The 13,980-nt window shown below is 40.5% G+C and overlaps 1 protein-coding gene across 1 annotated transcript in view; it reads left to right on the top strand.

The window, feature by feature from the left end:
- LOC126211077 (uncharacterized) overlaps nt 1-13,980 on the top strand; it is a 323,398-nt gene that overhangs the window by 294,969 nt on the left and 14,449 nt on the right. The window lies entirely within an intron of this gene.

Below are 13,980 nucleotides of genomic sequence, written 5' to 3'. Positions count from 1 at the left end.
GCTCATGATCATACTCGCACCAAAACTGGCCTGCACCAATCCTTACATAGAGACGCATCTACATCATTCTGATATATCAATATGAAAGTAATGTTTAATAAATGAAAACGAAAAGGCAATAAATCTGGAAATATCCTTTAGATACAGATAATACTCCAGCTGACTTTCTGGCTGCTCTGTTACAATAGCAATCACACCTAGACATACGTCATCAGCAAAGTGGGTGAATTCCCTATGACCATTTTCCCATGACAGGTTTGTGTAACTCTTGCCAGTTATGAAGACAGTATCTAATGCAACATTCAACTTTGTCGAATGTCCCACGTACGCTGTCTCATATACTCCCAATCTTAGGCACCAATAATAATTTTGTCTGATTTTTATATTACGAAAACGAAAAATAATTAAAGTTTTAATAGGAAAATCTCAATTAATTAATTCTGCACACTGAAAGTTCTGTTTATGTTTTCCAATTATACCAAAAGATGAACTATTATATTTCTAAACTGAATTTAGTTCCCTATGTGTCGGTTTTTGAATTTTTGGCACTTTTTTCTATCTCTGAAACTATGATAGTTATAAAGCTGAAATTTGGGTACAATCTTCTCCTGAATATCAAAAGGTAGTGTACCGATTTTGAAAATGATTGAATAATATTTAATATCATCTATTTAGGTTCTTATAGGTGGTGAATGTACCGTCGCTAAGAAGTGACACAGGAGCCATTCTTACGCTGCCGTAGTAGCAGGTGTACATGACTAATTGGCTAAGACACAAGTGGCGGTTTCTTTCACAGCCTCCGGCTCCAATACTGCGGGCTGTATAGCAACGAATGTTATCGCGCATCAACTCGCAGCGTTACAACTGCCGAGTGCTCCTGACATGTACGAAGTGTCACGTTAATTGCGGGGTCGCCCAGTAACGTCTGAGAGCTTAGATCTGTCGAAGATATACAAGATTATCCCGAGAAAGCAGAGACAGATGCACTCTCGGCTCAAAAACTCGGAAGTCACCACAGGCGAAACTTAGTAGAAATTCGTGCGTCTGTAAGAAGATCGATGAGTGAAGTGTACGACTTCCACCGCCATTCGTCAGCAAAAGGTCAGCGGCGCTGGCGGCGGGCACATGTTTGCAGCCTCTGTCCTCTCGTGGCCACAGCACCACACTCCATTCAAAATGGTCCTCCGGTGGGGGTGGGGGGTGGGGGGGGTGGGGGGGGGTGGGGGGGAAATCTACCGTGCTGCTCGATGCGGCTCGCATGCGACGTTGATAACTTCGATACCGATGTGGCCGAGCGGTTCTAGGCGCTTCAGTCCGGAACCGCGCTGCTGCTACTTTCGCAGGTTCGAATCCTGCCTCGGGCATGAATGTGTGTGATGCCCTTAGGTTAGTTAGGTTTAAGTAGTTCTAAGTCTAGGGGACTGATGACCACTGATGTTAAGTCCCATAGTGCTTAGAGCCATTTCGTGCCTGGGATTGAGTGAGTCATACAAGTAGGAAGTTTCAGCAAGTCTATCTTACTAATAACTGACGAAAAGGCGCACAAAACTAGCGGTGATTAGTTGCACCAGGATCTGAATCACGTCTTTTTCTGACGTTTGCTCTATCACTGGAGTCACGTGGCCTCGGGGATTAGGACATGCTGGGTACAGGGAACTACACTGCTTCTTAACTAGTTAACTAGAGACTTGGAGTATTAAAAAATCTTTAAATTTATCAGGCTAAAGATCGGTGCAGAACTGTGACAGAGAGAGAGAGAGAGAGAGAGAGAGAGAGAGAGAGAGAGAGAGGCCACAATTAAAAAGAGCATTAACAACCATTTAGACAGCTATTAGCATTTGGCACACAACAAGAAAAAGAAGGAGATGACAGCTATAGTTGGTTAAACAACACTTGGCTTAATATGGCAGATACACTCTGAAAACATTTAAAAGGCTGCAGAAGAATATCAATAAAAGAGAGCTGTGGCTAAAAGTACAGTCCAGTCACATTTTCGTGACCACCAGTCAAAATCAATAATTCAAAAACAGTCTTAATCGCATTTATTATTATTATACCGCCAAACGGTTTCAACCCGACGTAGGGCTCATCTTCTGGGCGTTTACACCATTGGTCGACTGCTGGTGGTGTCACTCATGTCTACATAACGGAGTTTCCTGCCGTCATGTAGACAGGAGTGACACCACCAGCAGTCGACCAATGGTGTAAACGCCCAGAAGATGAGCCCTACGTCGGCTTGAAACCGGTTGGCGGTATAATAATATTAAATACGATTAAGACTGGTTTTGAATTATTGATTAATCATACTAATCGCTGCTTCTCTCCACAACCATGTTGTCCAAAAACCAATCAAAAGCCAGAATAACCACGTTTGGTAGCACAGGCCGCTGCGGGAGGTGCAGGGAGAGAGTCAACGAAGTTATGGAAGGTACCAGTAAGGATGTGGAGCTACGCAGACTCCAGTGCAGTGGCCAGCCGCGCTGGGTTTCTCGGATTAGGATCCACGGCGCTTTCCCGTACGACCATTTCACGAGTGTACCGTGAATATCATGAATCCGGTAAAACATCAAATCTCCGACATCGCTGCGGCCGGAAAAAGATCACACCGACAACGGTGTGGGGCGTGTGCAGTTGGAGTGATATGGGACCGCTGATAAGTCTAGATACGACTCTGACAAGTGACACGTAGATAAGCATCCTGTCTGATCACCTGCATCCATTCATGTCCATTGCGCATTCCGACGGACGTGGGCAATTCCAGCAGGGCGCTGCAACACCCCGGCTCCAGGAACACTCTTCTTAGTTCATATACTTCCGCTGGCCACCAAACTCCCCAGACATGAACATTATTGAGAATATCTGCTTTGCAACGTCCTGTTCAGAAGAGATCTCCACCCCCTCGTATTCTTACGGATTTATGGACAGCCCTGCGGGATTCATGGTGTCAGTTCCTTCAAGCACAGCTTCAGATATTAGTCGAGTCCATGTCACGTCGTGTTGTGGCACTTCTGCGTGCTCGCGGGGGCCCTACACGATATTAGACAGGTGTACCAGTTTCTTTGGCTCTTTACTGTATATTGCTTCCTCCTACTTACATCTCTCAAAAAGATCGTCTACTGTTAATGTTTTTTTTATAAATAATGTGGAAAAAATCTCTAAAGAGCAATTACCTAATTGCACTACTGATCATTAAAATTGCTACACCACGAAGATGACGTGCTACAGACGCGAAATTTAACCGACAGGAAGAAGGTGCTGTGATATGCAAATGATTAGCTTTTCACAGCATTCATACAAGGTTGGCGCCGGTGGCGACACCTACAACGTACTGACATGAGGAAAGTTTCCAACTGATTTCTCATACACAAACAGCAGTTGACCGTTGTTGTGATGCCTCGTGTAAGGAGGAGAAATGTGTACCATCGCGTTTCCGACTTTGATAAACGTCGGATTGTAGCCTATCGTGATTGCGGCTTATCGTATCGCGACATTGCTGCTGGAGTTGGTCGAGATCCAATGACTGTTAGCAGAATATAGAATAGGTGGGTTCAGGAGGGTAATACGGAACGCGGTGCTGGATCCCAACGGCCTCGTGTCACTAGCAGTCGAGATGACAGGCATCTTATCCGTATGGCTGTAACGGATCGTGCAGCCACATCTCGATCCGTGAGTCAACAGATGGGGACGTATGCAAGACAACAACCATCTGCACGAACAGTTTGACGACGTTTGCAGCTCGGAGACCATATCTGCGGTTACCCTTGACGCTGCATCACAGACAGGAGCACCTGCAATGGTGTACTCAACGACGAACTTGGGTGCACGAATGGCAAAACGTCATTTTTTCGGCTGAATTCAGGTTCTGTTTACAGCATCATGATGGTCGCATCCGTGTTTGGCGAATCGCGGTGAACGCACATTGGAAGCGTGTATTCTTCATCGACGACACTTTGAACAGTGGACGTTACATTTCAGATGTGTTACGACCCGTGGCTCTACCCTTCATTCGATCCCTGCGAAACCCTACATTTCAGCAGGATAATGCACGACTGCATGTTGCAGGTCCTGTACGGGCCTTACTGGATACAGAAAATGTTCGACTGCTGCCCTGGCCAGCACATTCTCCAGATCCGTCACTAACTGAAAACGTCTGGTCAATGGTGGCCGAGCAACTGGCTCGTCACAATACGCTAGTCACTACTCTTGATGAACTGTGGTATCGTGTTGAAGCTGCTTGGGCAACTATACCTGTACACGCCATCCAAGCTCTGTTTGCCTCAATGCCCGAGCGTATCAAGGCCGTTATTACGGAAAGAGGTGGTTGTTCTCGGTACTGACTTCTCAGAATCTATGCACCCAAATTGCGCGAAAATGTAATCACATGTCAGTTCTAGTATAATATATTTGTCCATTGAATACCCGTTTATCATCTGCATATCTTCTCGGTGCAGCAATTTTAATGGCCAGTAGTGTAGATCAGTTTGTTACCTGAAATTGCAAATCTCTTTACTAGTTGTTAAGAAAACAGTGGTGTCGTTAATATTATTTACACATTATAGTTTTTATGTAAAATACAAAGGAAAAGAAGAAAATAGTCCAGAAAACATGTTGTTTAGTTTCTGAATAGCGACACTAATGAGATTTAATTTAGCCAAGCACACAATCACTAACCAAATAATAAGACACTATGCTTTCTAAACGCTGTTTTTAATAAGAAAGATGCGCAGTGTCTGAATCCAGATAAGACACTAGGCTTTCTGAACGGTGTTTTTAATAAGAAAGTTTTCCAGTTTCTGTATCTAGATTTACTGTTAAAGCTTTTTGATAGAAACAGCACAGTGTTGCACAAAACAAGTACAAACTCAGAGTATTTCAAGACCAATCTTACGTGTACTAAAACAATCATGTGTTACTAAATTCAGCTGTGAGATCAGGAAACTAACCTTGCTTTACTGCAGAGTCTGGGTACCTTATTTCCTAGTGACTTGATGTTAGCTGCCTTGCTGTTAGATTGTTACTAATGGTATGAATGGTAGAGGAAAACTAAACACAATCTAGATTTAAGTAGCGCTGTTACTATAATGTAATGTACAATGATGATAATGTTAACAACTTTAAGGCCGTTTAGATGGAAAGATTGACTTTATGGAATTCTGACACTACATATTGAGCTGGTAGAAATGTGTATTATTTTAGTAATGTTCTGAACAAACTGCAGTTTGTGACCAAACTTATGAACATTTAATTAAGTAGCATAATTATTCGTTTAATGTTATGGTTGTTACTTTGAAATATAACGAAGTTTTTTATCTGAAAATCTCGAAACTGCTATTTATCTGCCATTCACTAACACCAGTTAACGATGAGGTCAGAAATTAATGTAATTTTGCTTATTAAACGTCTCCATAATGAACTTGTACAATTAACAGAACATTTTTATCAACTCAGTCAAGTTAGTTTACACAGATGGCTGTGTCTCCTGTATCCGAAGTTCTGGCTTCACTCCTTAAATATTTCAGGAGATAACCACATTAATTTTGCTAAGAAACCTTTACACACTTAATAGTGGTTCTACTTAAGGTGGCTACTAAATAACAAAAGATGTAACCATTTGCTTTATGTTTTGCAAAGAACAGTTATTATCGAAACGAAATCCACTTTTGCAGATGAATAATAAAGTTCTTGTTTTGGTTGCTCACGTGGTGTTTGAATTTACATCTTAGCAGTACTCACATAGCGATGAAGATTACACTTGGGGGCTGCTGGATGTGAAAGGTACAAATATTGTTCTCCTACTTATCTTAATCTAGCAGCCTTAAGATTTACATTCCTCATTAAGTATTCATACGCAAACGTCCATTCACAGCTGGTTATTATTGTTTATAGAGCAATAACACCTTCACCATTTCCATGACGTCTCATAGTGTAGGCTTCCGTGAATACAAAACCATGCTATTGCTTAGTTACTCTTTCCACAACTTTAAGCACTGAATTTCACTTCACAGTTGAAACAGTTCTTTTTGTCACTGCTTAGATACGTATTGATGCCTCCCATGCAGTTTTTAGCACTTTCACACAGTTCTGTTTATATTATGAATATATAGTGAAATGATGTTAACGCAACCACGCCACATTAGCAGCATATACAGTGTGAACATTAATAAAACCGACAAACTGCAAGAACGGATTTTTGACTGGAAATGGAGGAAAAAAGGTCCCACGAACATGTGTCCAGAAATGCGTCGTTGCCACGGTAGACGAAGCTGACAAATGAAAGTTCCTCTAACCACGTGCCGTATTTTCCGTGTGTGTTGTGGGCTGTATGATGGACGCATCGTATTGTAAGCAGCAGAATGGTGCGGTATTCATGTAGGAAACAAGCCGAGATGGTGTCTGTGTACGGCCAAGCAGATGGAGACGGTCGAGAGGCAGTACGGCTACACCAAAACATCTACATTCACGGACACCAACCACATCACACAACCATTTGGCCGTTTGTGTGATCATGGGTGCTTTCAGACGGACGAATGTGCAGGGAAGCGGAGGACTGTGCGTACACCAGATGTGGAGGACCGGGTTGTATAGGATATTGAGACTAACTCAAGTAAAAGCTCCAGGCAAACGGCCTACCATCATGGTGTGAGGAAATATACGATCATGTGTACGCTGCATGATAACCGCAACTATCCAAATCAGCTGCTTCGAGTACAAGGATTATTAGCAGCGGATTGTGCAAGAAGGATTTTGTCGATGGTTTTTGCACCAGTCCATCACAGTTATGAGATTTCTGTCATTAGTCCTCTGTACCGAGGAAGCAACCTTTACCAGGACTGGCATCAACAGTCTGCATAACCGTCATCTGTGGGATACAGACAAACACGAATTTGCAATTATTATAACATCATAAAATTACATAAAACATTTTCGAAGAAACGTCTGGTTGTATTAAGGAAAAAAGGAATTTTTAAAAACTTTGTTGACGTGTAATGTAGAAAATTGTCACATTACAATTACAATGGTGGTACACAAAGTACCCCCAGGTAAACACCGCAATGTGGCTTGTGAGTGCAGATGCAGATGTAGAAATTTTTCAGAGAAGATTGGAACGACCTGGGGTTCCAAAGAAATATGTGAACTCTGTAAGTAATTATGCCCCTTCGACTTAGAACACAGATGGAAGACAAACAAACACCTACAGCACTTGTGGATTGAGAATAAAGTTTCCACAACGTTGACTGGAATACGATCTTTGAAATTTTGAAGTTACATAGGGCGAAAGATTGTCTAAGACTTCTACTGAAACCCACTGTAATAAAAGAATCTAAGGACGTGAATAGTAGAGAAGAGAGTGAAGCTCCATCATAGTCTACCTCTCATGTAAATAAAGCAAGTGCTAAAGGAAATCAAGCAGACACTTAGAGAAGGAATTACAGTTTAGGGACGATGAATAAAAACCTTATGGTTTGCCAATAACGTTATAATTCCTCCAGAGACGACAAACGAGTTGAGAAATCAATTTAAGGCAAAGGACTGGTCTTGGGAAGAGGTTAACAGGTGAAAGTCAACAAAGTCAAGATAACGGTAATGGAGTGCACTCGAATTAAATCAGGGAGAAATTAGGTTAGGAAGTAAGCCTGTAAAATCCGAAGATTAATTTGGCCATTTGTGCAGGAAATTAAATGACGATTGACGACATGAAGATCAAAGAAAATGCGGACTGCTAATAGGAAGAAAATCTTCATATCATTTTTCACTTTGTGATATTACGCCCTCCACTCAGTTTTGTTTCGCGATCTACTTGTCTCATTCCTTGCCTTTCTTAATTACTGTCTACTTGTTTTCAGAACTTCTACAATTACTGAACAGATTTTCGTATTGAACGTTCATGTTTAAATTAAAGAATAGGCGGAATACACTCATAGTAAGTTTATCGTTTCAGTCGAATCCTTTTTTGAGTCTTCAAATGTGTGGAAATTATTGCCATATTATCTTTCATCTTAATTTTGACCAGGGATTAGGGGCTGAAGGTTTGATCTGTTTCAGATCTAGTACCTGAACCAAGCTGATTATTTACAGCATCTGATCCTGGTGATATCCATTCTGAACCTAACAGTTGAAAATGTTCCATATTTCCCGCAATCAAGAAGAAGATACCTGATTTAACATAGTAATCGTACTACAGCTGTGGATGTTAGTTACAAGTATAAGTCAGTCTGCATATAAAATTTCACTTGATAGCCAATATTGTTAATTAAACCAGCTCAATTATCCTACGATTACGCTTAAAAACAAATTATAATTGAACGGTACTGTAACACTCTTCTAAGTGAGAAAAAGTCATGTACATGAGTACTACAAGGAATCCGTTAAATTTCGGTTACACGATATAAATTCTTAAGGGCATTTTTGTTCCGTCGTTAAAACTACAAGAAAATGTGTGTTTTCTTCACCAGACACGTTTAGTTCGAGTGGCAGTCGTTAAGAGAATGGCGTTTTTCGTTGCACCGGCATATTTCCACGAAATTAAAATTCCATCTTTTTACTACGAAACCGAAAATATTTTGTAGACCCACAGCCACGCAGGAAGGAACGACAATCGTAGTAAAATAAATAAGAGCTCGCATGGAAAGATTTAGCCGTTCGGTTTCCCCGGAAGCTGTTCGCTAGTGCAGCAGTAGAGTAAGTGTGAACGTGGTTCGATGAATCACCTGCCAAGCACTTACGCGTGAATTACAGACTAGTCGTGTGGATATGGATTTAGATGAAGAGCTATTATTGTGTTCCCAGAACAAGAGAAAAATGACACCTTTGAGCAAATCCCACAAAATAGTTTTGAGACCGTCAAATAGAGAGAGATACCTAGTACAAAAATTTAAAACAAGACACAAATGGTTTCAGTTACAAGTTTACTTCCCTGATTAGGTACTTCCTAAAAGACTTGTCTTAATTGTACAGAGAGGTTCGGTCTGGTACGATTCATCAAAGGCCAGGATAAAAAAGAGAGGTGTAGCGTAAACCGTCGATGCTGACACATCAGCGGTCATTTATAATGAGAACCCGCAATAATTTGGTGACAAGTTGCACAGTGAAAGATAATGAGCGCTCTCATTAATTTTTCAACTACTTGGTCGTAATTATGTCGCCCTCAGCAGTGAATATCGTGGCATCAAAGGAAGAGATGAATTACATGTGGGATAACTATGCCAACAACTTTAGTGTCGCTTGCTGTATCGGTATATGAGTTTCACAGCGGGACGTACTCCATAAGTCAGAACATTTCAGTTATAGTTACAAACACCTCCACAATTTTACCATTGGTGTTCCTTAGGCTTTGACCATTTAGGACTGAAATAACCTTTTAATATTGTCTTTGGTAGTTACTTGGTTGGTGAATCTATTCTTCATAGCACGAACCGTCACAGCCACAAATATTTTTAATTAGAAATAAATCCACTGACAGCGAATATTGTCTGTGTTAAGCATAGATACACTACCTATTAGTGACATATGAAAATTCGTGCCGGACTGGTACTCGAACACGGATTTCTTGTTTATTGCGAGTGGTCACCTTAAGCACTCCAGCTATCCGTGCACGCCTGCTGCACCAACCCAAACATCCATATGTCACACCGTCTGCATACCCATCCATAGTTCCCTACACTCATCACTTATAAGGGTATAGACAGTGTGACATATCAAAGTTCGGGTTGGTCAGGGAAGTATGCACGGTTAGCCAAAGTGCTTGAGGGGTCTTGTCCTTATTGGCCTGTAGATTTTTCCATTATTTTGAAACTTAATATCTTAAAAGTTTGAACAGATATTGGAATAAAAGTTTAATAATAATTAGTATATTGTGATCTATATGTTAAAAAATGTAAAAACTGTGGACTTCTTAGTGGACTGAATAACGATTTTTTTAATGTACTGGAGCATGTTTAATTTTTATTTTAGGTACAGGGTACTTCCATACTATTCAAAATATAAGATCAACATGTTGAAGCAGTAAATCAGGAATATTTAACAATCTGTGTACTTTAAAAAAACATTCTTCAGAAGTCAATTTCTTCTCCTAATAATTTAGTGTCATACGGCATGGTCCAGCTTAAAATATTTAATACATTGTTGAATAACGTGGCTTAGGAAAGCATTCTATTATTATTCATGAAAATTTTGTTTTTGTAGCTTTAATACTAAATGAGGTAATGTTACCTAAGTATTAAAAACTGTGATTACGGAAAACTGAAACTAAAAATTTGCATCTCATTTTTTTGTCAGTGATAGAAAATCTAAACATTCCAGCTCCATAATCTTGTAGAAAATGAGTGTCCTATCCATCTTTTTTAGCCTTCTTCCTTTACTTTGTTATTCTGGCCACCTTTTTTCACATTTTCAGCAACTTTTTCAGTTTCAGAAACACATTGCCTGTTCACTCGTATCAGCCCACTTTTCACTTGTCCCCGGTTTTGATGCTAATCGTTTTTAATCTGCTTGTTATTCCATCATTGAAACATATTATGGTGTTCAACACACCAATCTGAAAAGCTGGCGTGCCAACAAAAATACGAGGAGACGCGGGAAACATAAGTAAACCCAAGTAATCTACTTGTATCGACAGAATGATTGCTATAAATCCCTACTCGTAATTACGTCGAAAAGTTCTTTAACGATATTACGCAAACGAGTTGCTATGGAAATAGCTGCGTGAAAATTTAATAACGAGACACTGTACGCAAGGTTTGTGTTTGACAGTAGAGTGACAGCTAGGCATTCGTGTCCCGCATCTGCTGTAAGAAAGTATTTAAAAAAGAAAATGATGAAGTACTATCATGAAGTACAAATCTTTTAGATTCAGGAAGAACCACAGAATTTTATTGAATAAAAAATTTCCAGTTTTTTGGGCCTTCAGAAACCCTAGGTCTCCTTAAGACGACCGCTTGTGATAGCTGGAAATCCGGGTTCGAGTCCCGACCTGACACATATTTTCATATGTCAGTGATAGGTAATGTATCTATGCCCAACACAGTTGATACCGAGATATTTGCAGTCAGAAATTACTTCCAAATTAATGTCGGATGGCCATCAATTGTCAATGTTGGATGTTCACTCAGACATGCAAGTAAAAATAAATGTTTTTGAATGCAATCGACAGTTTTACACTTAGACTGTCATGTTTATTAAGACCTCTTCTCAATTATACAGTTAATTTCTTCTTAAAAGGCCATTTTGCTGCACACATATAAATGGCAACAAACTCTCGATGTATTAACGATCCTGCAGGTTTCATTTACAGTCGGTTCAAACAGTTCTTCAAACCATCTAGCGTTTCTACAATACTGTTTTGTCAACAGTACCGAACTGTGGCACGTCGGGTGTGTCCGCTGCCATTGTCATGTGTGTGGCGCCTAGTTCTCCGTAAACACTCGGAAATTGATTTTTATGGCGAAATTAGTTGTCTAACTAAAAAGATGCCAGTGAATATTGCAGTCTTCGTAGAACTACTTCTTTGTCTTCAGTGGTCTAAATGTACATCTACACCTACATACTGTATATACTCGGAAGCCACCGTATAAGCGCGTGGCGAAGGGTGCTCTGTTTCCCTGCTAGTCATTTATGGTCTATTTCCACTCGCAAATAGAGCTAGGGAAAAACGACTATCTACTTGTCTCCGTAAGAGCCCTAATCTCGTTAATCTTGTCTTAGTGGTCCTTACGCGATATGTACGCTGGTGGTAGTAGAATCGTTCTGTAATCAGCCTTAAATACCGACTCCCTACATTTTCTTAGTAGTGCTCGTCGAAAAGAACGTCACTTCTCCAGTGATTCCCATTTGAGTTCCCTAAGCATCTCGGTAATAATGCGTGTTGTTCGAACCTACCCGTAACAAATCTAGCAGGCTACCTCTGAATTACTTCGGTATCTTACTTTAATCCAACCTCCTGCGGATCCCAAACACTCGAACAGTACTGAACAATGGGTCGCACTAGTGTCCTATAAATGATGTCCATTACAGATGAATAACACTTTCATTGAATTCTCCCAATAAACCGAAATCTAGAATTCGCCTTCCCTACTACAGTCTTACATGCTGATTCCATCTCATATTGCTTTGGATTAAGGATTTAAAAGCATATTTCTCCTGGGGAAATATAAATACCGGCAACAGGGAAATTAAAGAGGATATTAGAGAAACGAAAGGCATCATAGAAGGTCTATATAAAGGATATGAACTTGAACGCAGTATTATAGAAGTGGGAGAGGACGTAGATGAATATGAGATGGAGATTTGATACTACTAGTAGAATTCGACAGAGCACTGAAAGACCTAATCCGAAACAAAGCCCTTGGAGTAAACGACATTCGGTCACAACTACTGATAGCCTTGGGAGAGCCAGTCATAACAAACTCTTCTATCTGCTGTGCAAGATGTATGAGACAGGCGAAATACGCTCATACTTAAAGAAGAGTGTAATAATTGCAGTTTCAAAGATAGCTGTTGGTGACAGGTTTAGTGAGTCACAGTTGGAAAATACTAACACGAATTTTTTATAGAAGAATGATAGAAGTCGATCTCGGAGACGATCTCTTTGGACATGTTGGAAAACACGAGGCAATGCTGACCATACGACTTATCTTAGAAGTTAGGTTAAGGGAAGGCAAATCTACGTTCACAGATTTTGTAGACTTGGAGAAAGCTTTTGACAATGGTGGCTGGAACACTTTCTTGAAATTCTGAAGGCAGCAAGGATGAAATACAGGAAGTGAAGAGTTACTTAAAACTTCTACTGAAACCAGACGGCAGTTATAAGAGTCGAGGGACATGAAAGGGAAGCAGTTGTTAAGGGAGTGAGACATCCCTGTAGCCTATCCCAGATATTATTCAATTTGTACATTAAGGAAGCAGTAAAAGACACGGTTGAAGAATCTGGAACAGGAATCAACATGAAGAAGAAATAAAAACTGAGGATTGCCGATGACAGTGTAATTCAGTCACAGAAAGAAAAGGTCTTGAAGAAGCAGCTGAATGGAATGGACAGCGTCGGAGGATATAAGATGAACATCAACAAAAGCAAAACAAGTGTAATGGGAGGTAGTCGAATTAAATCACGCGGTACTGAGGGAATTAGAAAAGGAAACGAGACGTTGAAAATAATGGATGAGTTCTGTTATGCCGGCCGGTGTGGCCGTGCGGTTAAAGGCGCTTCAGTCTGGAACCGCGTGACCGCTACGGTCGCAGGTTCGAATCCTGCCTCGGGCATGGATGTGTGTGATGTCCTTAGGTTAGTTAGGTTTAAGTAGTTCTAAGTTCTAGGGGACTGATGACCACAGAAGTTAAGTCCCATAGTGCTCAGAGCCATTTGAACCAAGTTCTGTTATGTGGGCAGCAAAATAACTGATGAAGGACGAAGTAGAGAGAATGCACACGGCATGAAAAGTGTTTTCCGAGAAGAGAAATTTTTTAATATCGAGTATAGATTTATACATTAGGAAGTCTTTTCTAAAGGTATTTTTCTGGCGTGTAGCCATCTATGGAAATAAACTGGGACGATGAACACTTCAGATGTGGTGCAACAGAAAAATGCTAGGGATTAGATGAGTAGATCACGTAAGTAATGAGGAATTAATGAATAGGACTGGGATAAAAGAAATCTGCGGCGAAACCTGACTAGAAGAAGGGATCGGTTGACAGGACACATTCTGAGACATCAAGGGATTACCAACTACACAATAGAACATCTGTTCACATGTGATGGACATATTCTAAGCAGGGCGTATATGTGAATCATATGTTAACAAATGTGCTGTTGTGTTACGTGTTTGTACGCTGTAAAAAGCACCTGTGAGCAATATGTATATGTACACTGCCATTTTGCACAAGGTGCTTTACGTTTTTAAATATTTTAGAGATGAGAGACCTGATTTTTATCCACTTGGCATCTTGTGCGTAAGGTTCAGCGTAAAATGAACGTGTTTTACGACAGAA

This window comes from Schistocerca nitens, chromosome 1 (assembly GCF_023898315.1).
Source record: "Schistocerca nitens isolate TAMUIC-IGC-003100 chromosome 1, iqSchNite1.1, whole genome shotgun sequence".
Taxonomy (NCBI): Eukaryota; Metazoa; Arthropoda; class Insecta; order Orthoptera; family Acrididae; genus Schistocerca; species Schistocerca nitens.
The sequence above is the reverse complement of the archived record's forward strand: the minus strand, read 5'-3'. Positions and strand labels throughout refer to the sequence as shown.